We start from the raw sequence: 26,672 nt of genomic DNA on the forward strand, positions 1-26,672 counted from the left end.
TTTGAGAGAAAAATTGCTCAGGACACTAAAGACAATCATAAGGCTTTTTTCAGTTATGTTAGGAACCTGGGATGCAACTCCCAGACTTGTTCTGAGTTGATTCTAAACAACAAAAAATACACTGAACCCACAGACATCGCCAATATCCTGGCAGACAGGTTCAGTGCAAACTTCTCCACCCCCCCCCAAAAAGAGCAAGTATCTATCCCGGCAGAGGGCTGCCTCCCAAACATCTCTGATGCTCAGGTGAAGGCTGCCCTCTCCAAAGCAAAAAACACTGCTTCCATGGGACCAGATGGTGTCCCGGGTTGCGTCCTACATGAACTCCAAGAAGAACTAATCCCTCAAATAAAACAGCTGTACAATCTCAGCCTCACTACAGGATATGTGCCCACAGAATGGCGTACAGCAACAGTGGTCCCACTCCACAAAGGTGGAGCCTCTTCGGACCCTGGAAACTATCGCCCCATAAGCCTGACTAGCTTAGTCTGCAAGGCTATGGAGAGGATCATCATGGAGTTTATAAGCAAAGACATTGGGGACCTACAGACACTAGATCCTACCCAGTTCGGCTTTGTCAAGGGCCGATCCTGCCTTTTGAACCTGGTTGACTTCTACGAAACAGTCACCAAAGCCATAGATGAAGGGAAGGTAGTCCACACAGCCTATCTGGACCTAGCAAAGGCATTTGACACAATACCCCACTCGGGCATCATAGATAAGCTATCCAGCTTAAATATAAACCCCTATGTCACAAGATGGGTCGCAAACTGGCTCAAAGACAGAACCCACAGAGTGAGAGTTGCTGGAGCCATGTCAGACTCGAAACCGGTCACAACTGGCGTCAAGGTTTTGTCCTGGGACCGCTCTTGTTCAGTATATACTTTTCTGAGGTACAGGCCAATGTGGGAGGACTATGGCTCACCAAGTTCGCAGATGACTGCAAACTAGGTGCCATAATCAACTCTCCAGCTGACACAAACATCCTTCAAAAAGGTCTCACAGAAACGGATAACTGGTGCCAGAGCCATGGTTTAAAGCTAAATGCCAAAAAGTGTATAGTCATACCCTTTGGCAAAAACAATGTGCCCACAAATTACCACATAGGCAGTAACCCATTAAATACAGAGAAAGAAATTAGGGATCTGGGGACCCAAGTTGATAGCAATCTCTCCTTTGACAACCACATTGCCAAAGTGGTTCGAAAGACCTTTTACATAGCCCACCTCATCATGAAAGGATTCACCTCTAGGTCAAGAGAGGTAATCATGCCCCTTTATTCATCGCTCATCAGGCCCATCATAGAATACAATGCCCCTTTTGGGATGTACCTTACCCAACACCTGCAGCAATTATTAAGACCCCAAAAGTACCTCACCAAGAGGATCAAGGGACTCAAACAGATGCCATATGCTGCTCGGTTAAAAAAACTCCAGCTCTACTCAGTTGCATACCGCCTACTTCGAGGCGATCTATGCCTGACATATAAAGCTATGTCCAATCCAGAATTAATGGACATGCTCCACCTCAGTAAATCTAAATCTCTTAGAGCCACACGCTCGAGGGACTTGAACCTCAGCACTGAAATAAATAGAACTTGCTGGAGGGACAGATTCATAACCCAGAGGCTCCCTTCGCTCTGGAATAGAATTCCAATCCATGTTAGGCAGAGCACCTCACTGAATCTCTTCAAGAAGAATATTGATGAGTGGATGGGGGATCGTAGGTTTGTCCCGGGGATTACTTCCGTGTCACTATTAGACAGAGGCACAGCAAACTAAACCTTAAAAAGGGCACAGTATACTCAAATCAAGGGGTGGCGTAAGCCAAACAAAATCGGGTTAGGCTGATAATTGCCCCAGGGCAGATAGCCTAGTATGAAGCTATGAACCTATGAACCTCCAGACAAGTAAGACAAGATAATGATATGGAACTCCCCCATGTCCAACTTGACATTAATAAGACCTCTTATCACATTATGACTAGCTATCGGACCCCTTCTATGTTCCTCTCAGCCTATGACTCCTACCTTACTAGTATGGCAATCCTAAGCAGTAAACCAAACACCACTCTCACAGGGGATTTCAACTACCCCTCCATTAACTTAGAGACATATACATTCTCTAACATATATGCTCAGAGATTTCTGGACTTCATCAATATAAACAGTTTCAAGACCAGTTAGCCCATTCACCAACCAAAGGGGATAAAATCTACTACTTCCCAAATGTAACTCCTTCCCTTGTCAAATCACATAAATCAGTCACATTCACTATAAAACTGATGCCAGAATAATCCTTAAACACCTCAGTATTCAGAGATTATGCCAAGGCTAATCTATTGAAACAGAGTGATGACCTGGTGAAATTTAACATTCCATTCCAAATCAATGACCCTACTGCTTTTGCAGTTGCTTTACTGCCAAATTCTGTCTGCATCTATTTTTTATTTATTTATTTTACATTTGTTAACCGGGGGTGTCTGACTGAGCCAAAAACGCCCTATTTCAGCAGAGGCCGGGGGAAAAGCTCCACACAGAAAAATAATTACAGATATATTTAGATATTTAGACATGATCAGTATACACACCAATTACCATAGACATGTTTCTACAGTGGTATGCAGCACATCAACAGTTACAGTGGAGAGAAGAAACAAGAAAACATTCATTTAAAAATAAAGGTAATTAATAGCTTTGTGGTGTACAGCTGAAATTTGGAACATAGGTAGAATACATACATAGTCCATAGGTACAGTACATACATTGTACATTAGCCAGTGATTGTGAGTAAGCGTGAAAACTGTTATCAAGTACTATAGGCTTAGTATGTGTACCTTAACTGCTTTGACTAGCCTGGGGAACAGTCATTACACTGCCGACTTTGCTTGAGATTTTGCCTAATGATGTTTTTAAAGGAGGCTATGGATGATGTGTTTTGTATGCTAATGGGGAGAGAGTTCCATTTTTTAGGCACTGAACTACTATATAGTGCGTCTCCAAAGCTATTATAGCTATTGGTGACTTCTAGTAGTAGTTTGCTTGATAATCTAAGAGACCTTTTGGCTGAGTGATGTTGTACTAGGTTTTTGAGGGCAGGACACTTATTGGGGAGGTAATAGATAGAATGATAGAGGCAGAGCTGATAGTAGGTTAGGAGGTTGGGCAATTCAAGCCAGTGGAGCTGGCTCAAAGCAGTACAGTGATGAGTTCTATATGAGCAATTTGCAGCAAAGTGTACAATTCTGTTATAGCAGGCTTCCATTTTGCTTAGTTCAGTTTTGTTGAGATTAGTCAGAATGGGAGATGCATAGAGTAGGGTGGATAGAAGCTGGGAGCGAGCAATGGCTGATCTTGTGTTGTTGGTAAGAAACGGTTTGATACTGTAGAGTGATCCCAGTTTGTCACGTACTTTTTTAATAGTTAAGTTGAGATGACTATCAAATTTTAGGTGGGAGTCTATGGTTATTATTAATAGCTTAGCCTGTGCCACTGGAGCGATTGGAGTAGCATTTGCGGAGTAGATAGTGAATTGACTGTTATCAGTGTTTTTGTTAGAACTGGTTATAATCATAAGCTGAGTTTTCTTTGGATTAAGGATAAGCTGGGCTTTAGTAACATAGTTTTCAATGTTAGAGAATGCTAGTTGAGTTGTTTGCAGAAGGGTAGGAATATTTTGTGCAGCATAGATTAAGGTAGTATCATCTGCATACTGAATGATAGATGCATGCTGTGTGGAGGTATGGAGGTCATTTATCAAAATTGTGAACAGTAGTGGTCCTAAGATAGAACCCTGTGGGACTTCTATAGTTATGGGCAGCTGAGGAGAGAGAGAAATTTCCCATTTCACAGCCTGGTACTTGTCAGTTAAGTAGCTTTGGAACCAGGTAAGAGTGTAATTTGATAGGTGATGTTGGTTTAGTTTGTTTAGCAGGAGTGGAGATTGGGATAGCAATAGCATCTGCTGTGAGTTTCAAGAAATAGCTGGGGAGTAGGTCGGCTGCTGTTGACGAGGTTTCTAGTTTGGAGAGCATGCTTTTGATTGAGGTGGTGGAAACTGTTTTGAGGGTAAAGTTAGTATTAGTATTATTTGTGTTCGGGGGGGGGATAGTGAGGTTGGAACTGTCCTGTAATACTAAGGAAAGAACTGAGTTCACAAAGTGGGAGATGAATTGTGTTTCAATTGGAACTTTAGTGTCAGGGGTGGTTGGTTTGGGGGTAGCCTTTTGGGTGGATTTTAGTAGCTGGTTTACATTTTTCCAAAATTGTGAGGGGTTGTGTTGGTATTTAGTTTGTAATGTTGTGTAGTAGGACTTTTTTGTCCAGCCTATTGCATCTTTTTGCACGGTTGCGCAGTTTTTGGTACCTAGTTAGGCTTTGTGTTTCTTTGATTTTTTTGATAGTAAAGCCAGGCAGTGTCTCTGGACTTGAGGATTTGTTTGGTTTCTTTACTGAACCAGGGGTTTGTAGAGTGTCTAACCTTGATTTTGCGCAATGGAGCGACAGTGTCTAGGTGTTGTAGAAAAGTTTTGTTGAAATATGCTACAGCCTGGTCAAGTATGAAGATTTTTAGGGGGGGGGTCCAGTCACAGTTATAGAGTAGAGTACTGAGGACCCCAGGAGAGAAATTATTTGTGTTTCTAGTGGATTTGTAGTTAGTGGTTTTGCATAGGCTTATTCTACTATGTATAAGGCATATTATGTTGTGATCACTTAAGGTATCTAGGAGACTGCCTTTGTGGGAGTACAATGTGGGGTTGTTAGTTAGGACCCAGTCAAGGATGGATTCCCTTTTAGATTTTTTATCACATCTAGTTGGAATTTGGACTAGCTGCTGATAGCCATGGAGCTTTATTAGATTACTTGGTGGTTCTGATATACAGTTGAACCAATCTAGGTTGAAATTCCCCAGAATAAGGTTTCTTGTATGTGGACGAGCACCAGTATAAGAAGTCTTCAAGGTTGGCAGGTGTATTACCAGGTGGAATATAGATCACAATCATGGTGATGATGTTTTAGGGTGAAGTTGAAGTTGTGAGATAAGTATGTCCCAATTACTGGGGGAGGGGTAGGAGTTTGGTATTTGACGTAAAGTTAAGTTGGACTTATACAGTAAGGCAGTTTCACCCCCTTTACAAAGTGGTCTGTCTTGCCTAATGATATTGTGGCCGGCTGGAAGAACTTCTCAGTTAGTTATGTTTTTATTTAGCCAGGTTTCTGTAAAAGCAGCTATGTCTGGGGAGTAGTGTGCTATTGTGGCCTGGAGTTCAGGTATTTTATTTCTGATACTTTTAATATTAATATTTAGCATTAAGAGATGGTTGGTTTTGCTGCTGTTGTTGATTTGCCTGGGGATGAAGATAGTTGGGGTATTATGTTCTGATAATTGGGTTGGAGAAGTTTGTGTTGGACAGGATGGATTTGGGCCTGGGTTGGGGTGGATGTCCCCACTAATGGTGAGCCTGGTGTGGAAATGGTGATACAGATGTTTGAGTTTGGTGATGAGTGTGAGAAAGTATGTTTTTTGGAGAAAGAATGACAGCATATGTGTTTAGTTTTAAATTGGTCAGTTATGTAGTTCTTAAACAATTGTGGGCAGATATTATTATAATGTGTGGTGTCTGTATATAAGAGCACATAATATAGTGTTGTGCTACTAAGTTTAGGGATATTGCTAGAGTGATAACTTGTGGAGTTATAAAGAATTATGAGAAGACAGACTAGACTTAGTTGTGTGATAGTCATGGTTATAAAGTTTAAGTTGGTTCTAGGTGGAGGTGGGGATAGGAATTATAGGGTTGTAGTATATGTGGATGGGTAAGTAGTGTGGGGTGATGTAATAATGCCTAGAGGGAATGTGAGTGGTTGGGAGTATTGTGTGGTGGAGCAAGTGGGTGTGGTGTAATGTGATCTGACTTGAGGAACTGTGTTTGGTGAAGGTGATGTGAGGTTGAGGTGTGGGTGTGGTTAGGATTACTATAAATGTAGAGATAGTGGGGATGGGTGGGAACTGGGGGCAGGGGAGTGGAGAGAGCCTGAACATTAGCGAGGGTGAACGGAGCGGGGTTGAGCCCACCAGGACAAAAGTAATGGGTGGCAAAAAGTGTTACTTTACAAATCTGAACACTAACAAATTCCTGAGGTCTAATGGCTTACCAGCAAGCAGAATTCAATTGCTGAAGAGCTGCACAGATGCATTTATCCCCTATGAAGTAAATACAAATTCAAAACCAAACTTCTGTGGAGGAACTCAAATACAAACAAACTATATAAGAAAAGAAAAAGACTCACTGCACACAAACGTAATTGTAAATCTTAATATGTAAAAAAGCTCTTGCTAAACCTAACAGGGAGCTCCATACGCTGGTCAAATAAACCAAAGCCAGATATGAGGTAAATATTGCCACCCATGAAAAGGACAACCACAAAGTCTTCTTTAATGGTGTTAGAAACCTTAGAAACAAAGTCCATCACTGTGCAGAGTTAATAATAAATGAATGTACATACTAAGATCCAGAAGACATAGCTAGTATATTAGATAATTTTAGCACTAACTTCACCCCATATCATCCTACATTCCTAGGTCTCCTACCCACATCAATCTACGCTGCACCCATAAACCTTCCATGAACAAGCCCTCAAGACACTATGCAAGGCCAAGAACACTGCTTCTATGGGGGCAGGATAACATACAGGGCTAATAACTGAAGTAACGAATCGGGTTAAATCAGTACACGCTGCATATCTAGACCTCACAAAGGCATTCCACACCATCCCACACTCAAGTATTGAAGATGAGCTATCCTAGCTAAATGTTACTCCCTGTGCAAGTCTTTGGATAGCAAATTGACTCACAAATAGAACCCAAGAAATTAAGGTGGGCTGGTCTACCTCTTCCAAAAGTCCTGTTACTAGTAGTTTATCCTGGAGTTCAGTTCCTGTGTCACTCTTCTTTGGCATTTACTTCTCAGAGGTCAAAGCTACAGGTAAGGGTTTAGTGTTCACCAAGTATGCAGATGACTGTGAACTTGGTGCCATCATAAACTCGCATCATAAAACTTGGATGGCGCAGTGGTGCAGCAGTAGCATTGTTGCCTCACAGCAAGAGGTTCTTTGGTTTGATTCTCGGCTGGAGTGCCTTCTATGTGGAGTCTGTATGTCCTCCCTGTGTTTGTTTTGGTGCTCCGGTTTCCTCCGTTTCAAAGACATGCATCTGGAGCATTTCTCCCCAGGCCTCCACTGAAAATTAGCTTTGTTCCAAGTCGGACTTTCCCGGTAAACAAATGTTAAATAAATAAATAAAAAAATTAAAAAATAAACTCCCTCCTGATGTCAAAACCATGAGCAAAAAGTAAGCACTAAGACTTCTCACTCAAAGTAAGTAGTATCATGTTACCCACACTCACATCCCTATCACTAGCTCTACTATCGCTAACCTTCCTAACTTCCTTACAAACAGACCTACCGCTGCGCAACTACTATCATACTACCCACACTAGCCCACCCTTTCAAACCCACTCAGACTTCTACATCTGCCCTACAATCATAAATCTTACACCTACATATTACTCACTAACAAAAATGACACCATCTCATCACACTAAGAAAAACTCTCATAGACCAAGCTCTCAAACAATTAATATTACAAATCACAAACTGACACTCCTACAAGCTCTGCTAACCTCTGGTGACATTCACCCAAATCCAGGTCCCCTCTCAGCTAGACAAACATCTGACCTGCTAATCCTAAATCTCAACATAAGAAGTATTACCAACAAGCTAACAGACCTACATGCATTCATAGCCCACTACAACCCTGATATACTCGCCATTACAGAAACCTGGCTTAAACCCAGTATCCAAGATGAAGACTTTCTTCCCCCAGGGTATAATACACTTAGATCTGATAGAACAAACAGGAAAGGAGGAGGAGTAGCCATTCTCTTTAAAAACATCCTTAACCTCCAGCTCCTGCACAGCACACCACTCACTTTTCAAAATGCTGAAGTCCTATTTTCTGTCCTATCCATAAGATACACCAAGAAGATCAATATAATATGCTGCTACATACCTCCGGGCAACAACTCGCTCATAACAGAAGACATCCTACACTGGACAAAGGATAATCTACTTCAGGAAACAATCCTACTAGGAGACCTTAACATTGACTGGGCAGCCTGTAACTCCAGCAGCCCCTCTGCTCATATCACTCTATATGGGTTCTCTCAACTAATTAAAGAACCAACTACAATAGATGAGAAAACAAAGAGAGAGTCCATACTGGACTGGACACTAACCAACTATCCCAAACAAAACTATACAGTAGGCTGTCTCCCAGATGACTTAAGTGATCATCTCCCCGCCTTCCTACTCCAGAAACACTCCAATCACCCCAAACCAGTAGTCTACAAATTTGTACGAGATGACTGTAACCTTACCCCACGATATCTAAATACTGTCCTACGCCACTGCAACTGGGAACCACTACGGACACTCGGGTTAGACCAAGCAGTAGACTACTTCAATACTACCTTCTCTAACATCCTTAACAGTCTAGCTCCCGGCAGAAAGATCAGCGTTAAAGCCAACTATGCACCCTGGCTAAACAGGGACACTAGAGCCTTACTAAAAGCTAGAGATAAAGCCTGGAAAATCTGGAAAACTGACAAAACCCCTAGCTCCAGACAATACTATCAACAGCTTTAGAAACAAGGTCAAGGCTGAATCCAAAATAAACAAACAAAACTACTTTCTTAGTGCCCAAAGGAAATATCCACAAAAATTCTGGCATGCCATTAACTCCCTACTAAAGCCAGGCAAAACTAAAACCCCAGCACCCATCTCTACTAACAATACCCTAGACATAGCTTCTCAATTAAATAACCATTTTACTAAATCCATCTTAGCCCTGTCCAGTCAAATAACCAAAAATAGTCTACCTCAGTCACAACCTAACCTATCCCACACCACCCCCTCTTTCCGCCTATCACCGGTGCCCACCTCAACTATCAAAAAACTCCTCCTAAAACTAAAGCCAACCACACTAGCAGCTGATAACATACCTGCTGCATACCTAAAAATGGCTAGTGACTCCCTATCATATCTTGTCTCCATCTTTATCAACCGCTCCATATTAGAATCCTACATACCCAAACTCTGGAAAGTATCTCACATCATTCCTCTCCATAAAGGAGGTAATTTGTATGAATTCTCCAACTACCAACCTATTGCCATCCTTTGCCCCTTATCCAAAATTCTTGAGAAATGCATCCACTTGCAAGTGATGACATTTCTTAACACACACAATCTACTATCTACCACACAACACGGTTTCCGTCCACATCACAGCACTACCACAGCCCTTCTATCCTTCACTAATTATATAAACCTTCACAGGAATGATAACAAATATGTATCAGCCATTTTCCTAGACCTCTCAAAAGCATTTGATATGGTCTCCCACTCCATTCTACTAGACTCGCTAACATCATTATCCTTCACCTCCTCTACTATAGCCTGGTTCAGAAGCTACTTGTCTGACAGGCAACAATCAGTCCAGTGGAAAGGAACTCTGTCTACACAACTTCCAACCACCATAGGAGTCCCACAGGGCTCTATACTGGTCCCACTATTATTCTCTATTTTCACAAATAACCTCAAATGCTCTACACAACATGCCACACTCATACAATATGCGGATGATTCAATCCTGATCTGCTCCGCCTCATCTCCCACCACCCTACATACAATCACTCAAGATACCTTTATCTCAGTAGAAAAATGGATATCAGGTATCCAACTAATTCTAAATCCCAAAAAGACAAAACTGCTACTATTTACCCTAATAGGTAAAAAAACCCTCTCCTTTACCATAACATCTAAGGATGGCACCACCATCTCCCCTTCTAACCACACCAAACTTCTGGGCATTGAAATAGACAATAATCTCCACTTTGATGTTCACATCTGACATACTATACTAGTACACAAAAAACTATGCTCCCTATACAGGCATAAGTCCTTTCTCTCACAAAAAGCAAGTCAAAGAGTCACTCTTGCACAAAGCCACCTCCTTTCAACTCTATTATACACAACGCCAATCTTTACCCAAATCAGAAAATGTGACCTAGACAAACTAGAATCATGCTACAATAAAATAGCCAAGTTTTCTACTAACTCAACCTTTAGAACCCATCACTGTGCTGCACTAAAAGAACTAAAATGGCTTGAGCTACCACAGCTACTTAACTATCACCAGCTGGGCACAGCCTACAATATTCACAAATATCCTGAAAAAACCCCTCATTATCCAACCTACTTACTATCTATACAAACCGGTACCTAAGATCCAGTGAAAAATCTCTCCTCTCCATCACCAAGGCTAACAATAATGCAGGGAAAGCACTCCCACACTGTTGCCAGAAATTGGAACTCTCTTCCCCTATCCGTGTCCACTGCCCCCTCCACATCCATATTCAAAAACTCCCTCACATCGCACCTTCTTAGCACCTGGTTATGCCCTTGTATCACATAACCCTACCCATACTACTATTAACTCCCCAAATTCCTCTCTGATCACATGCTGGAGCTCTGATCCCCTGTAGGCTTGGTCATCTGAAAGGGTACTTTTAACTGTAGAATCTTACTTGATATATTTTCTTTTCTTACCAATGTATGACTTGACATTGTTTTTTTACCCATGTTCTATATCTTCTTTTACCTGGAGTGTTTTTATTAATTCTTGTTATATTACTATGCTCAGCATACATTATGTAACCTGTTTTGTGTATTATGCTGGATGTACTGTATTTGTATAACTTGATGTTGGAGCTTTTCTCCCCGGGCCTCCGCTGAAAATGGACCTGGTCCAGTCGGAATTTCCCAGTTGACAAATGTAAAATAAATAAATATGTAATAGTATCCTTTATCAAGCAAGACATCCCTTGTAACTATCATATTGATAACTTACCCCTAAAAATTGATCGAGTAGTTAGGGACCTACATACATAAATCTGGACAAAGCCTGACATAATGGGGGGGGGGGGGGGGACAAAGGCCCAAAAATAAGGACAGATTTTAAATACCGTTCTTACAAACTTAGAAAATTACTAGAACAATGAGATTTGTCTTAGCATGCATTTGTCTGTAGGACTGGAAGTCTGAAATTCAAATGTACGTCAATATTTAATGATTTCAGTCCTCAGATTATCCCTGTGATTTGCCAGAAAACTACAGATTTTATGAGGAACAGACAAAAAAAATAAATAAATAAATAATTGGCAAAAATCTAGACATTCTGTGAAAATCTGGACAGTTGAGAGGTATGGGGACCTGGGAATCCGGAATGGTGACCTGGAAATATACAGACAATGAACTTTTATTTGATCACCACATATCCATTATTATGGGAAAGTCTTTATTACTGTAAAACTTATTTTCAGTGAATTATTTATTTATTTTTATTTGCTTTTTAGGTTAGAGCACTGATCTCCATGGACCTTTTTCAGACTAAGCCCAGGAGTGGTGCCTGATTAAGTGAGTTGCCCAGAATCACACAGTTAGGCAATGGAAACTGAGGGAATCAAACCTTGCACTACTGGACCATATGAAACGGCTCATTAACAGCTCCTTAATCCACTAAGCCAAATGCCAAATGAAATAATAAGGGCACGATGTTCAGGAATATGATTCCATTGTAGTTTGCCCTCATCGGGCCAGTCATTGAATACAATACTCACTTTGGTACCTGCCCAAACATCTAACACAGCTTGAATGCCCACATCACTTTCTTACTAAGAAAATCGAAGGCTTAATTTATAAAATCTATGTGGACCATCTCAAAGTCTTCTTTCTCTTCTCAGTGTCTTCCTTCTATTATAAGTCATGGAAAACGTTAATCTGGAAGATGGGGGTGTGGGGTTGGGAAGCTCAGATGGAGTAAAGGGAGTTGTATTGGCAGCTAATTTTGAATGCTGCATCTTCACCAGGACTAAATGGAAAATATCCCAGCTAGGTTATAATAGTATTAAAAATGAAATAACCATTTTTATGTGGATTTACAGTTTAAGTTTTTTAATTACATATATTAACCATAATTGTTTCATTTAAATGGCTTATATAGTTATTTTGGGAAATGTGATGTTTTTAGATAAGACCTAGAAGGAAGTGATGTTTTTAATTCTGATGAAGTTCCAGTTGTAATGAGTTTGGAATCAGCCTTCATGTTTTTAGAAATTATTAGCTAGAATTTTATGTTGGTTGGAATCTTTTTTTTTTGTTTGTTTGTTTTTTGTTTTTTAGTTATCTTCTCAGTGTCATACAACCTACTGACAATCTCTACTCATGTACAGATCCACAACAGAGCTTATCCTGTCAGACCTATTGCACATTCACAAATTCAATGGAAGCATAAACATCCATTCAAAACATCTCAGTCTCTTTTGCAACATAAATAAAACATGTTGGAGGGATACATATGTATCACAGAGAATACCTCTTCATTGGAATTGCCCCATAAAGCAAAGAACATTTTGGAGGGAAAGATGTGTATCTCGGACAATACTGGTTCTTTGGAATTGCCTTCATCTCCACATAAAGCAAAGTCCTTCTCTTATGCTATTCAAATGTAATCTGTATGAATGGATGGGTAACTGCAAATTCAGCCCATTATAGCACCCATGTTCTTTATGAATGTGGGCAACATATAAATCTTTAGGTTATTTGTATTTGAAAGATAATGGCTATAATATCATGGGAATGTAAGGCTAGGCTTCTATAGATTCTTAAGTATCAACAACCTAGTAAGTACCTATGAACCTATAAAAGACTGCATATGTATTAGCAATGTTACCAAGGAGCCAATATAGCTCTTTACAACAGTTTATTTTGTGTAGAAAAAAATAGGAAAGTTCTAGTATAATTTTTTTTGTTTTCTTTTGTTCTTCAGCTTATGGGGCAAATTGCTTAGGGTTCTAAATGCCAGAGCTACAGCGTGAAAGAACTATGCTGTCAAAGATCATTCACAGTTTGATATTATAATATTTGAGAGATGACATACTGAAATAACTTTGACAAAATGTGGCAGATACATGGAAGAATTACGGAAAGACTGATCATTCCAAGTTCACAACAGAGAACAGCAATTTAACATAGTTTTCAATGTACTTCAGTGCATTATTATAACAAAAGTTATTATAATGGAGAAAATACAGTTTCCTGAGAAGGATCCCATGCAAGAGAGTGTTTTAAAAAATTACATAAAATGTCAGGTCATCACCCAGGGGATTAAATATATAGAGTACTAAAGATGTCAGTATTACCAAGAGGACCATTGAAGGAAGCCACTGTTAATTTTTATGGTCCTTTAAATAAATCTGAGTATATCCCAGTTACAATGGATGAGTATTGTAGGTTCCCCATTGCAGAACCTGTAACATCTACATCAGAAAATACATTTCTTAGGCAGGTCCCTCCCCTGCTCACATCTGGAGTTGACTCCCCCTTTTGATTCCTTGATGTAATATTTCATTAATTGTCATATGTGGTATAACTTTACTCCCTCTACAGATTTTCTATACACATTACTTATGTCTAAGGGAAGATGTTTTCAGCTCTAAGCAGAACTGCATGGTTAAGATACATGTTCTAATGGCATAACTGAATGAATCATAAATGAGCTCTCTATACAGTATGGTGTCATGTTTCCTGATTTATTTAGGTTAGCACTGGATAGATATCTGGCATAAATATGATGTCTGTACCTGCAGAGAATGCAGGGGCAGGACAAGCAGAAAAAATGGCATAGCAAAAGGGTACAGAATTTTATCAAAAGAACAGAGAGGTGAATAGGGCCTTCCACTAACTACATATGCTAGAGAGATTATACTAATACACACTATATGTGAAGGACTAGTACTGTACAGGTGGGCCCATGTCAGTTTGCTGTACACCTTAGTATTAAGATGTACAGCTGGCTGAGTACAACTCCATTTTTATTTTTAATAAATCAGACAGGCATAGTACTATGTCTTGGTTTATTTGGTCAATGACCATAGGTTTCCTGTTCCTTATCTTTACTGTATTATGTTTCTTTGATAATGTATTTATCATGTGGCTTTACACTGTGGGAAGAACTTGGATTTGCACTATTCATAGATTCATAGCTTAATACTAGGCTAACTGCCCCCCCTTTTTTTAAGCCAATTACCCCATGTGAGAATCAAACCCTGCAACTTGTGCTTCTAAGGTAAGTACCTTAACCATTACACCAATCTCCCACCTTTTATCGAAGCGCGCCAATAAAGTGTGGCTGCCAAACTGTGGAATCTCAGGCAGTATTCTCTTTCTGATAAAGTCGCGTGACCTTGGAGTTAGCATAATTAACTTCATGTGGTGGGTGGATGGCATGTGCAAGGGGGGCTTGAGCCCTGCAAAAAATTTTATAGTTTTTTAGCATTAACTGTAGAGCAATTTTTTATCATTATTAGCAAGAAAAATGTGTTTGGCCTTTATGTACTGACATGATTCCATATAATGAATGATCAGATAATCCCACTGCACTGAGTGCAAAGCAGAGTTTGTTGTGAATTTTGGCAAGTTTCAACAGAACAGGCTAAGAGCCTCAATGTCCTGTTTGGGTAAAACAGAGATACACTATTTATTTATTTATTTATTTAATTTTATTGAGGTCAGTCCAAAGATAGTATTTATATCTACAGGATAAGATTTGGCCACTACTCCAGGAAATGCCTTCTTACTTATTGGGGTTGTAGGGAACTCACTATAGATATTACACTAAGTGGAGGCCGAAGTATAAAGTATTTGTCAGTGTGTGAGCTGCAATAATTTGTGAATAAACAGAAAACAAAGTTACTAAAGGTAAGTAAGAAAAAGCAAGAATATCTGAGTGCTGTAACAATGAACAGAAATAAACTGACCTATAGCTAATTTAAGCATACACAGGTAGAAATTGTTACCTGTTGTTTTAGTAGACCTAGGTACTTAAGCAGGAAACATAGTACACACAAGTACTGTTAAATAACACTTCAATTTATGTTTAAAATGAGACTACAGAAGATTTAAATGTGAATAGGACAGCTTTCATACTGTGGGGGTGCAAAATCTGAACAAAGTACAGAAAACAATACTTTTTACAATATTATCACTATCTGGGATGGCAGGTATGGGAAGTGGTTCTGTGCTGTAAACATAGATTTGAGTTAAACTATGTGTTTTTGTTTGTCATAAAATAGAGCGGCCATACTGATGTGGCAATGAAATCCTTTGATGCCAGTTAAATCATGAGGAGGGAACACACTGCAGGTCAGGGCTACAGCACAAGGTACTTTACCTTAGAAATAACAAACATATAGTAGGAGCCTATGTAGAATTGTAACCAAAAGGATAAATGAAGATATGGACTAAGCAGTACAGATCACATCTGTAAGGGCAAATGTCTCCAAAATTAAAGAAGGACAGTGTTGACTTTGCAAAACCCACTTCATCATCATCATCTTCTGAGTTCATTGTAACATCTGCTTCTTATTTAAAATCTGAAGTGAAACCCTGCTAAAACCTTGTGTTTCAATAAACACCAAAACCACAGTATCCCCTTTCAGTTTGCTTCCTATCACCAAATGATAACCAGTTCAAATGACATTTCAGACTTCATTAATGTTAATATGAATGCATATTCACACGATCATTTCTGTTTTAATAGTAAAACAATAAATTCAATCATTTAAAAAATAAATGAGTACTAAAATATGAGTTTGTATTCAGAGAAAGCACAATGCACAGCCATGCTGTGTCTTTGAATCAACATAGCATAGTACACAGTGCAGACTAATAAATGCATAATGACATAGAAACAGGAATGCCATGAAGGAACCCAAAATGGAGGACTGATTCAGAAACATATAAAGTAAGCGCACAATGTCCCAGTTGATACCCATTTTGAATGCTGTCATTTGTGGTGTACAGTGGCAATGATGCTAGGAGTAGCAGCAGCAGTAGCACAGCAGCATGTGCTAACAGCTACCATCAGAGCCCATGCATGCAACATCACATGTTGTGCTCATTGGTGACATTGGAGGAGGTAGAAGTAGCACCTAACATTCCAACAGTTCACAGACCAACAGACTGTGGACTGTTTCTCAATGGAGAGATTAGTTTGGTCACTCACAGGCAGAAGTAAATGGGATACGTGGTATGGATACAATTAGATTTACAGCCTTAACCTTCTTTGCTACAGGGACTTTACAGCAATTTACAGTTGACACATTAGGGATATTGAAAGCAGCACAATATAAATCCTGAGCTATTTCCTTGATATAATGCTACAACATGGCGGAGAAGCATATCTGATCTTCATGGCAGTGGAAGAGAGAACCAAAATCATGCAAGCTGTTATGATATACTGTAGCCCATTCCCTTGAAGTTGTGGAAGCCACAGATTGTAGACGTGCTGCTATCAAGGCACCATTTGGACTAGAAGGTCTGTGCTACATGAGAAAGAAGGATCTCCACTCCTTGAACTACCAGGAGGTTTGTAATACCCAGAGTATTATTTATAATGTACCTATGCACTACCCAGGCAGTTTATGCAATACACACTTTTAGCATATCTGACCTATACCAAATGTTCCAGCGTGGAGACTTGCCGGAAGTCATCTAGTTAGTAAGTACACATACATGCTAGATAAACAGGTATCATGTAAGCAGGGAGCAAGCTGTAGATCCCTGACTGATTACCCCCACATGTAACTCCAGGCCATGCAGGAAATGCCCAATAATACAGTCCATGTGGAAACATGAAATATAATGAAGCATATATTCAGACAATGAAGGGATGCTTCTGATGTTTACACACATCAGGAGAGATACTACAATACTGTCCAGACATAAAAAGCAAGCAATATTTAGTGCTTGCTAAGCTACACAACATCTGGAACAGCAGGTGAACATCATGGCAAGGCCTTCCATATCACTCATTGTAGCAGTAGAAGGTAGGCTGGAGAGTCAGAAAAGGAACATGCAGCAGCAGCACGATAGAAAAAGCAAAACACTGCACCACTGGCAAAAAGATAGTATCTGGTCTTCAGCTGTGGGCCATGACACAAACAGCACAGAATAAAATGATGCATGTAATGTCACACCCAGGCTGTGCAGGGCAGTGCAAAGATTAACCACACTGTACATCAGACATCACTATGCCCACACAAGTTACTGGGTGGGTAGAACACAGTCATCAATATTTGCATATGTTGGAGGACACAGTGACAAGTGACTGCAATGCTAAAATAGAGAGTAGCCATATATGCCTTGAGGTTGTGCAAAATCAGGGATTACACTGTAAGACCGAAAAAAAAATTACTAACTTAGATGAAAAAGTCAAGTCAGCAGTTTAACTTCTTTCACAGTCTTCTTTCTTCATGACTTTTCCAAGTACACTTTGTAGTCACTTCTGGATGGATTTAGTGTGCCTGTTACAGAAATAAATACATAAATAAATAAGATAAAACAATGATAGGTATGCATACCTTGCAAAAGTCACTGCTGACAGAACCATAAACGTTGGTCATTGTGCAATCATAAAATTCAGCTCCTGAGCTTTGTTTTTTTACCTGAAATGTCAGCCTGCTGTTGAACTGACCAAAAAGTATGACTACAAATCTCTTCCTTACCTTTACAATTCTTTGTATAACTTTAAGAATGCAGGCAAAGAGATCATACGACTGCTGTCTTAAAGGCTTCTTACATATTTTAACATTTGTGCTGTGCTTTTATCATATTCACATACCCCATTTCATGTAGTATACTGTCCTTATGTCACATAGCATGAAAGCAGTTTAGATCTGTTTGTTTGATAAACATAAAAGAAACAGAAACAGGTTGTGGCTTTATTCTGAGCTAACCGTAACATTACTGCGTATGATATGTTCGTCTTGGCTGCCCTGTCTGGGGAGTTCAACTCTGACTGTATGGTCTCAATTCCAACAAAAGATACAAAGGCTCTAAAGATCATGGCCAAAAACCAAAATAAATAGTGGCTGGTAACAAGAAACCAAATGAATGTTAGAGTAGCTCAGTTTATTGGTTCACAGATTACAAGTATACATACACATACTATAGCTCTACTGTTCTCACCACGTCACACCTCCCCAGACACATACACAACACGTGCAGAGCTGCTCAGCTGTACCAGATGGAGGCTTAACGCAAAACTAATTTTATTTTATTTATAGTTTATCTCACAATCTGTTCGGCTGGTCAGTTACAAGAACTCAATATTTTTGTAACACTCCAAGAAGAGCATTTCAAAGCAGTAAAAGATAAAAAAAGAGGAATGGGTAAAAGCTATGCAAACAACACAGAAGAAAAAGAAACAAACTAGAAACTGAGCCAAGATGTCACTAAAAGTTTATTCAGTGGAACAAGCACTTCAATCATTTAATCACAAAGACTTTCTCAGACTACTAAAGAATTCTGATTACACTGCAAAAGCATGTACTCCACTGAATGCAGTTTTTGTGGTATCTTGTTCCAGATTTTAGTGCAATTCTTTTTTATTAAATGGATAAATCAGAATCACATTTATTAGCCAAGTATGCATACATACAAGGGATTTGACTCCAGTTTCAGTGAGTCTCCAAGAATGAATTACATAAACAACATGCATACAGCTATTAACAACAAGGCAAAAAATGTAAATGTACATATACGTATACATACAAGGTGCAAAGTGCAACTCAGTGCAAGAAATACTGAATTAAACTCTGAAAGAAAGAAGTATTAACAATATGTAAACAATACTGCATAACCCTCGGCGGCTTGGGAAAAAGCATACCCAGCCTAATAAGTTGAATTAACCATTTATGAATTTGATGACCAGTGGAAAAAAACTGTTCTTATATCTGCTTGTTTTGATGCATATTAATCTATAACACCTGGCCGATGGTAATAGCTCAAAAAGATTGTGGCCTGGATATGAAGGATGGGTGACAATTTTCCCTGCCTGTTTCATGACTCTGGAGTAGTACAGGTCCTGTAAGGAGGGAAAACTGACTTTTCGATGTAACCTATTTTTGTCATGTTTAGACACAGATCCAAACCACACTCTTATGGATGAGCTGAGATCGGACTCAATGACTGCTGTGTAGAACTGAATCAACAGCAACTGTGGGAGGTTGAACTTCCTCAGCTGTCAAAGAAAGTACATATGCTGTTGTGCCTTTTTTATGATGGACCCTACATTGGTCTCCCACTTCAAGTTCTGGCAGATGATAGATCTCATAAACTTGAAGGTTTCCACAACTGTCACAGCAGTATTAAATACGAAGAGGGAGAAGAATATTGTAGCACCATTCCTAAAGTTCACTGTCATTTTCACAGTTTTAAGAGTGTTCAGCTCCAGATTATTCTGACTGCACCAAAGGGCCAGCTGCTCAAACTCCCATCTGAATGCAGACTCATCACCATTCCTGCTAAACCCAATAATGGGTGCATCATCCACGTATTTCATAAGTTTGACAGAGGGGTCCTTAGAGATGCGGTCATTAGTGTAGAGGGAGAATAGCAGTGGGGAGAGCACACATCCCTGGGGTGCACCCGTATTGATTGTGCAATAGCTAGATGCAAATTTCCCCAGTTTCACCTGCTGTTTCCTATTGATCAGAAAATTGATGATCCATTGACAGGTGGAGGCAGGAATGGAAAGCTGGGATAGTTTCAAATGAAGACGTTCTGGAATTATTGTATTAAATGCAGAACTGAAATTCACAAATAGAATCCTAGCATATGTTCCTGGGTTGTCAAGATGTTGCAAGATATAGTGCAGACCCATATTAACTGCATTATCCACTGACCAGTTCTCTCGATAAGCAAACTGAAGGGAGTCCAATAAGGGAGCTGTAATATCCTTGAAGTGAGCTAACACCAGCCTCTCAAAAGTCTTCATGACCATAGATGTCAAACAACAGGCCTGTAGTCATTCAGTCCTGTTATACTGGATTTCATAGGGACTGGAATGATTATGGCTTGTTTGAAACATAAGGGAACTTCACACAGCTCTAATGATTTATTAATTATCTTAGTAAAAACAACAAGTTGATCAGCACAGGTTTTTAAACAAGTGGGTGAAACCCCATCTAGACCTGCTGCTTTTTTAATGTGCTATCTTTAAAAAAATGGCACACATCCTCTTCAGAGATAATTAATGCAGTGAATGTGAGAATGTATGGAAGAGAAAGCCATATAAGACTGAACACTGAGCCAGCTGGCAACAGTGTCATTTGTAGCCTGTGGCTTATTAAACCTGCAGTAAAAAGCATTCAAGTCATCAGCTAGCTGGTAATTAGCTGCAATGTAGGGGGATAGTTTCCTGTAGCTTGTAATGTTTTGTAGACCTTTCCACACTGATGCAGGATCATTGGCTAAAAGCTAGTTTTTCAACTTTTCAGAATAGCTCTTTCTATCCTCTTTGATTTCTTTTGTCAGTGTGTTCCTTGCCTGTCTAAAAAGTGTTGTATTCCATCTTCTATAGACATCTTCCTTGGCTTGATGAAGCTACTTAAGTTTAGCAGTAAACCAGGGTCTGTTGCTATTAACTTTTAACTAGGTCTTAGTGGAGACACACATATCTTCATAGAAGCTAACCTAAGATGTTACTGTGTCTGCCAGTTCGTGCAAGACAGCAGAATCTTCAAAGACACTCCACTCCATAAATCAAAGCAGGCTTGTAGCTTCAGATTTACCTCAGTAGACAACATTCTCACACTAATCACAGGTGTGATGATGTGTGGTAGTGCCAGCTATACTAGGAGAAGTAGGGCAGTGGATATGTAACATATACCAGCATAGACAGCTGGAGTTTTGTAAAGAATTATATGTCATTTGTATATCAAACTGATTTCTACAGGTGCTTGTGTTGAAAACGTACTTATAAAACTGCTTGCCTTAAAAATGTACCAACAGTGGATACTGCTGGACAGAAAAGAAATACACCTCTATGTCAGACTGTATTGTAACTGTTGAAACAAATATATTCTAAGAGAGGATACTGGAAGAGAAGAGGTTAAAGTTAGTCCAGCTAACTGTGAAAAATAGTCTGAAAATAAATTACATGGTTTAGGCCATAATGGTTGTATCTTACAGTTCTGATTGCAGCTGGAGACAAGATGTCTGTGAAAACCAAGACTAGGAATCCTACTGTATTGTCCTTAGGGGTGAACTTGCTACCCTGGAAGGGTGAAAGTTTTTGAAATGGTTTTATAGCTTGCAGATGCTATAACACATCTTACAAAGTTCTATGTGTGTGCATAGTGACACATATGTGCTAGATTCTGGTTCAGTTTCTAGTAAAGGGGGTAGTGTGGGAACCAGAAGTCAGATGACCAGATGTATGTGATGTTATCCTGTAATTCAGCACTAAAATGATGTTTTAATGCTAGATGAGTCAAAAGTCTCATGGCAGTCTGTTTTTTTTGAAACCTCACAAAGAAAGAAGGACCACTCATCCACTTCATATTGCCTTTCTTTAATATGTGAACTAGGGGACAGTAATTCTTTAGATCAGTCAGGAAAATATAGTGAGATTATTTAAGTACTGTTTTACTGTATATGTGTGAATCTATCCATCACTGTTATTTTGAATATTTCCTGTGATTGAAACTCTGGTGTTTATTGTAAATAGATATTTAGTATTTTCCTGTTCTTTTATTATTTATTATTAAATATATTTAAGCTGTCATTGTGACTGGTCTTTTAGAGAATATTATAACCTTTGAGAGTACTTGTATTTATTTGGTGACATTGTGGCCACTTCTGAAAGCCTTGCTGCATTGGTCAAACACTACCATATGTATTAGTATTAATTTTACTCAGTATAATTGGGTACCCTTGTAACAGCCATAGAGTAACTGGCTTTGGAGTGTTCTAGTGGCCGTATCTACCCTATAGTTCAGGCAGAGGGGCATAGCTGGTAAATCTGTGTCAACCTTTCCCAGGTGTGTGTGTGTGTGTGTGTGTGTGTGTGTGTGTGTGTGTGTGTGTGTGTGTGTGTATCTATGTGTATGTGTGTGTGTGTGTGTGTGTGTGTGTGTGTGTGTGTGTGTGTGTGTGTGTGTGTGTGTATATGTGTGTATGTGTGTATAAAAATCACATTCAAAGAGTGTGTGTGTCAGCTACTTGGAGCAGGGACAGAAAGCACTGGTTTGACAGAGAGGGTGGTGGAGGACTTGGCTTGGAACACTTGGGAGGACTCAACTCTACAGCTGTATGGGTTGGGAGTCTTATTTGGGGTCTGGACAAAGAGAGAGGGATACCCAGCCCCAGGACTGAATGTGTTTCCTGTGTGCTCTTAAAGGAAATTGTGCTTGGTGCAGAGAACTGCATCTGGAAATACTGTGTGTATCCATTTTTGCTCCAAGCGAATGTCCCTCACTGCTGCCTGTGGTGAGGATTGAGATTCCCCTCATTACTGGCTCAGAGGAGGGATGTCACAACATGTTTGGCAGATTTTAACTTGCTCTTATAGGTAGGAAGCAAATGAATTAGACAGTGGTCAGAAAAGCCTGAAGCTGCACAGGGGAGAGCACAATAAACATGTTTTAACACTCTATAACAATGATCCAGTGTGTTCCTGTCTCTGGTAGGACACCTTATATGCTGTGTAAATTCAGGAAGTTTGTGGCTGAGATTTGCCTTATTAAAATCCCCTAAAATAATCAGAAGGGAGATCTGATAATTCTCCTCTGTACACATTATCTGATCAGACATTTTTTTTGTAGTGCCACACTCACACAGGCTTGAGGTGGACTGCAAACACTAACTATAATTAATTAAGAAAATTCTTGAGGTGAATAAAAAGGTCTACAATTAACAACAAAATGTTTCTAAGTCAAGCATTGCATTTTGCCTAATGCCATGGCATCAGTATACCAACTTATAAAAGCAGAGTCTACCTCCCTTATCCTTCCCTGATCTCTCCAATACTCGGTCCACTCTATAAAGTTGAAAGCTAGGGAGATATAATGCAGAGTCCAGAATGTATTTGTTTAGCCAGGTATCTGTGAAACACAGTGTCATGAAAGGAGATAGTGCCAACCCAGCTAGCTGGAATTTTGTAAATAATTCTATGTTATTTGCAAATATTAATATGATTTATATAGAAGTGTGGCAGAAGGAGATACTGACAGCCCAGCTATCTGGAATTTTGTAAATAACTATATGTCATTTGTGAATATCAACATGATTCATTTGTTTGTGTTACAAATATATTAGAACTGTATGTTATGTGTGTATCAGACTGCTGGTACAGATGTATCTGTTGAACAGGAGTTGTACAGTCTGAGCTTAAAAGATGTATCCACAGTGTACCCTACTGGGACATAAAATATTAACTTGCAAAACTTCAGAAGAATAGTCAAAATTGAGTTACTATATAGCTGGGCCATAAACAAAAGGAAACTACCTTTCAGTTTCAGTCAACAGGAGACAGGATGTCTATACTAAGGGACTCTCTGTGTTTCCTTGAAAGAGAGATAATTACTAGGCTTGAGAGGTAGAAGTGTTTTATTGTTTTAGGACTTCCTGGATCTGCAAACATTTGAGGAAAAGCCTTTGTTTATGTATTTTCAAAGGGAGATGCTAAATGCTGGTAGTTTCTGACAATGGGGTTTAACTTGGGAACCAAAGTCAGGTGACAAAAAGTGATATCATGCTGCAAGCCACCTAGCATTAATATTTGATATTAATTTGAGACTTCTCTGAGAGAGAAACAGTGCATTTTGTATTTGTCTTTGACCTGACAGCATCAGCTGGAAACATCCACTCACCACATCTGCCTTGCCTTGCTGTAAGTTAACTAGGGTACAATAATTTCTCTTAGATTCAGTAAGGAATATAGTAAGGATTAGTTTAGTTGTTTTCTATATTTATTTGAGACTGTCTTGCAATGCTGTTTTAAATATTTCCTGTGATTTTGAACTCTGAAGTCACTGTGAATACATATTTAGTATTGTCTTGTTCTTTTATTATTTATTATTAAATATATTTAAACCTTTCAGTTATGGCTGGTCTGTTTAGAGATATTTAAGCTCTTAGAGTTCTTGCATATCTATCTGGTGACACTGTACAAGCCACTCCTAATAGCCTTGTTTTTGGCCAAACTACCATTTGGATTAATAGTAACATTACACAGTAAAATTGGACACCCTTTGTTAAGAACCTTAAAGTAGCTGATAAGGGGTTCTGTTGGCAGTAATAACTACCTTATTTTCTGGGCAGAAGGGCGGATAGCTAGTAAACATGTGCTGGCCTTTTCCAGGTGAGTGTGTGTGTGTGTGTGTGTGTGTGTGTGTGTGTGTGTGTGTGTGTGTGTGTGTGTGTGTGTGTGTCTGTGTGTGTGTAAAATAAATTTCCAAGACATAACTCTCAACCTCTTAGTGCAAGAAATCTGAACAAAGCCTGGTAAAATAGGGGTACAAAAACCCAAAAATAGAGACAGATTTTAAATATTGCTCTTTTAAACTTAGAAGGTTGCTAGAATAACAGGCGTTGTGTTAATATACATTTTCTGAAGGTTTTGAAGTCTGAAACTCAAATGTATGTCCTTATTTAGTGACAGTTCTCAGATCATCCCACTGATTTGCTAAAAAAATCACATATTTTATGAGGAATAGACAAAAAACATGAGTCAAAAATCTGGACATTCTGCGAAAATCTGTACAGTTGTGAAGTATGCTCCAAGAGTGTGTGTGTATCAGCTACTTGGGCAGTGACAACCTGCATGCAAAACCTCAACCTGGTCTGTGACATTAATATAACTTGTTGACGGGACAGATTTGTGTCCCAAAGACTCCCCCATCTATGGAATTGAGTCCATCTCCATGTCAAGCAGAGTACCTCTCTAGCCCTCTTTAACAGGAACCTGGATGGGAATCAGAAAATACACCCCTGGGATCCCACCAGTGTCCCTGCTGAACAGGGGAAACAGGTGCTGACTTTGTGGGAACATGGACAAAATTCTTGGCTAGGCTTATAAGGGCCTCTGGGCCAATAGCCTAGTATCATCCTATGAACCTATGAACAAGTGACCAGCAAAGGTGTTGGGGTATGTTGACAGTATCACTGATAATACCATTGCATATAGTCTTGCTTATGCTCATCTGCAGTGCTGCATGCAATTCTGAAGAATTCAGAAAAAACAGAATAAAAAATATTTGAGGGTTAGAAAGAAAAGCACATGGCAAGAGAGTCATTCTTTAGGATTGAATGCATACATTAAAGGATCTAAGATAAAGGAGAAATATACTTGGAGAGATAGAACTCTATATGGAAACTGCAAGGAGCAAATGGAAAGCTCATGGAAGATGAAATAATTTACAGAATAATTGAACAAATCTGAGTCTCCTTTTTGAGAGAAAGGTAGAAAAATGGTATGCATTGTCTGAGGTGGTTAATTATAAATCAACAGCACCATCCAATGTAGTTTGGGATAAATGGTATAGGGTCAGCAATGGACAGGAGGCAGTATTAGCTTCATTTCATTTTGAAAAAGAAATGTATGGACGTTTGTACTTTTATTGCATCAAGAATACTGTGCCTCCTGATTATTATTTTTAAATTTAATTTATTTTTCTTGGTTTGTATCTGAAACAACCTGAAAATATAAGTGGATCTGTTAAGTTATTATAGGAATATATGAATTGAAATATGGGTGCCTGTCAGTTTCCTGAAGCTACAGTAAGGTGAGAAACAGATACTTATATGAACTGAATTTGGTAAGCCTTGAAGAATGGAAGATGGAAAAATAGACAAAGCAGACATCTTACTAAATAAAATTATGCTAGTGTAAAGCTTCCTACTTTCTCTGTAACCCTATCACAGTAAATAACTGGAACAAACTTATGTTACAGTTTGACCTGCTATGGTTAGAGAATTATCTCAACAACTGTCAAAATATCTGTCAAATGCATAGTTTGTCAACTATTTTTACATCTATCAAAGCTCTCATATTGCAGCAGTCCAAGTTTAAAAACAAACAAACAATTAGCCATTAGTTTCAGCACTAACAAGCAGCATGTAATTTTATTCTGTGCACGTTACTTCTCATTTGCTATAAAGTGCAATTCAAAATGTCACAGCTGCAATTGGAACTACCCTCTCCTATGTCTCAGCTCCAATGGGGAGATGCAGTTAGGGTACCAGTTATTTCAGAATAGCGCTTATTACCACATTACAATGCTATGTGGTTAAAATGTGTGAGCCTTCTCAAAAATGCAAAGCATAACATCACAGCTCCAGTGATGTTAAGTGTTGCTATGCCCAATGTTGCTATGTGGACTTATTTTAAAACACATAGACACCTACAAACACACACACACACACACACACACACACACACACACACACACACACACACACACACACACACACACACACACACACACACACACACATAGATACACATTTACCTAATGAAATGTTGAACAGTCCAGTGAATATAAAAATATTTATCTAAAATGATCAAAACCAAAAATAATGAAAAAAATATCTTATGGAGGTAAGAAAGCCCCACCTCCTCATTGCACCCCCACCCTACAGAAGGTACACAGATGCACACACTCACGCCTAGGGCCAATTTAGCGTGTCCAATCCACCTACAGCATGTCTT

At 39.2% G+C, this 26,672-nt stretch overlaps 1 protein-coding gene across 3 annotated transcripts in view; it reads right to left on the reverse strand.

Annotated features, from left to right (window-relative positions):
* Positions 1 to 26,672, reverse strand: part of LOC122802739 (ICOS ligand-like) — a 764,505-nt gene that overhangs the window by 382,016 nt on the left and 355,817 nt on the right. For 2 of the 3 annotated variants that reach the window (XM_044072504.1, XM_044072505.1), the window contains exon 3: positions 17,377 to 17,481. The exons of the other annotated variant lie outside the window; for it this stretch is intronic. The gene's annotated coding sequence lies outside the window, so the exon portion shown is untranslated. The remainder of the gene's footprint in view (positions 1 to 17,376; positions 17,482 to 26,672) is intronic. 3 annotated transcript variants of the gene reach the window in all.

The sequence above is a fragment of the Protopterus annectens genome, chromosome 5.part0 (genome assembly GCF_019279795.1).
Source record: "Protopterus annectens isolate FY-2018-M chromosome 5.part0, PAN1.0, whole genome shotgun sequence".
Classification (NCBI taxonomy): domain Eukaryota; kingdom Metazoa; phylum Chordata; order Ceratodontiformes; family Protopteridae; genus Protopterus; species Protopterus annectens.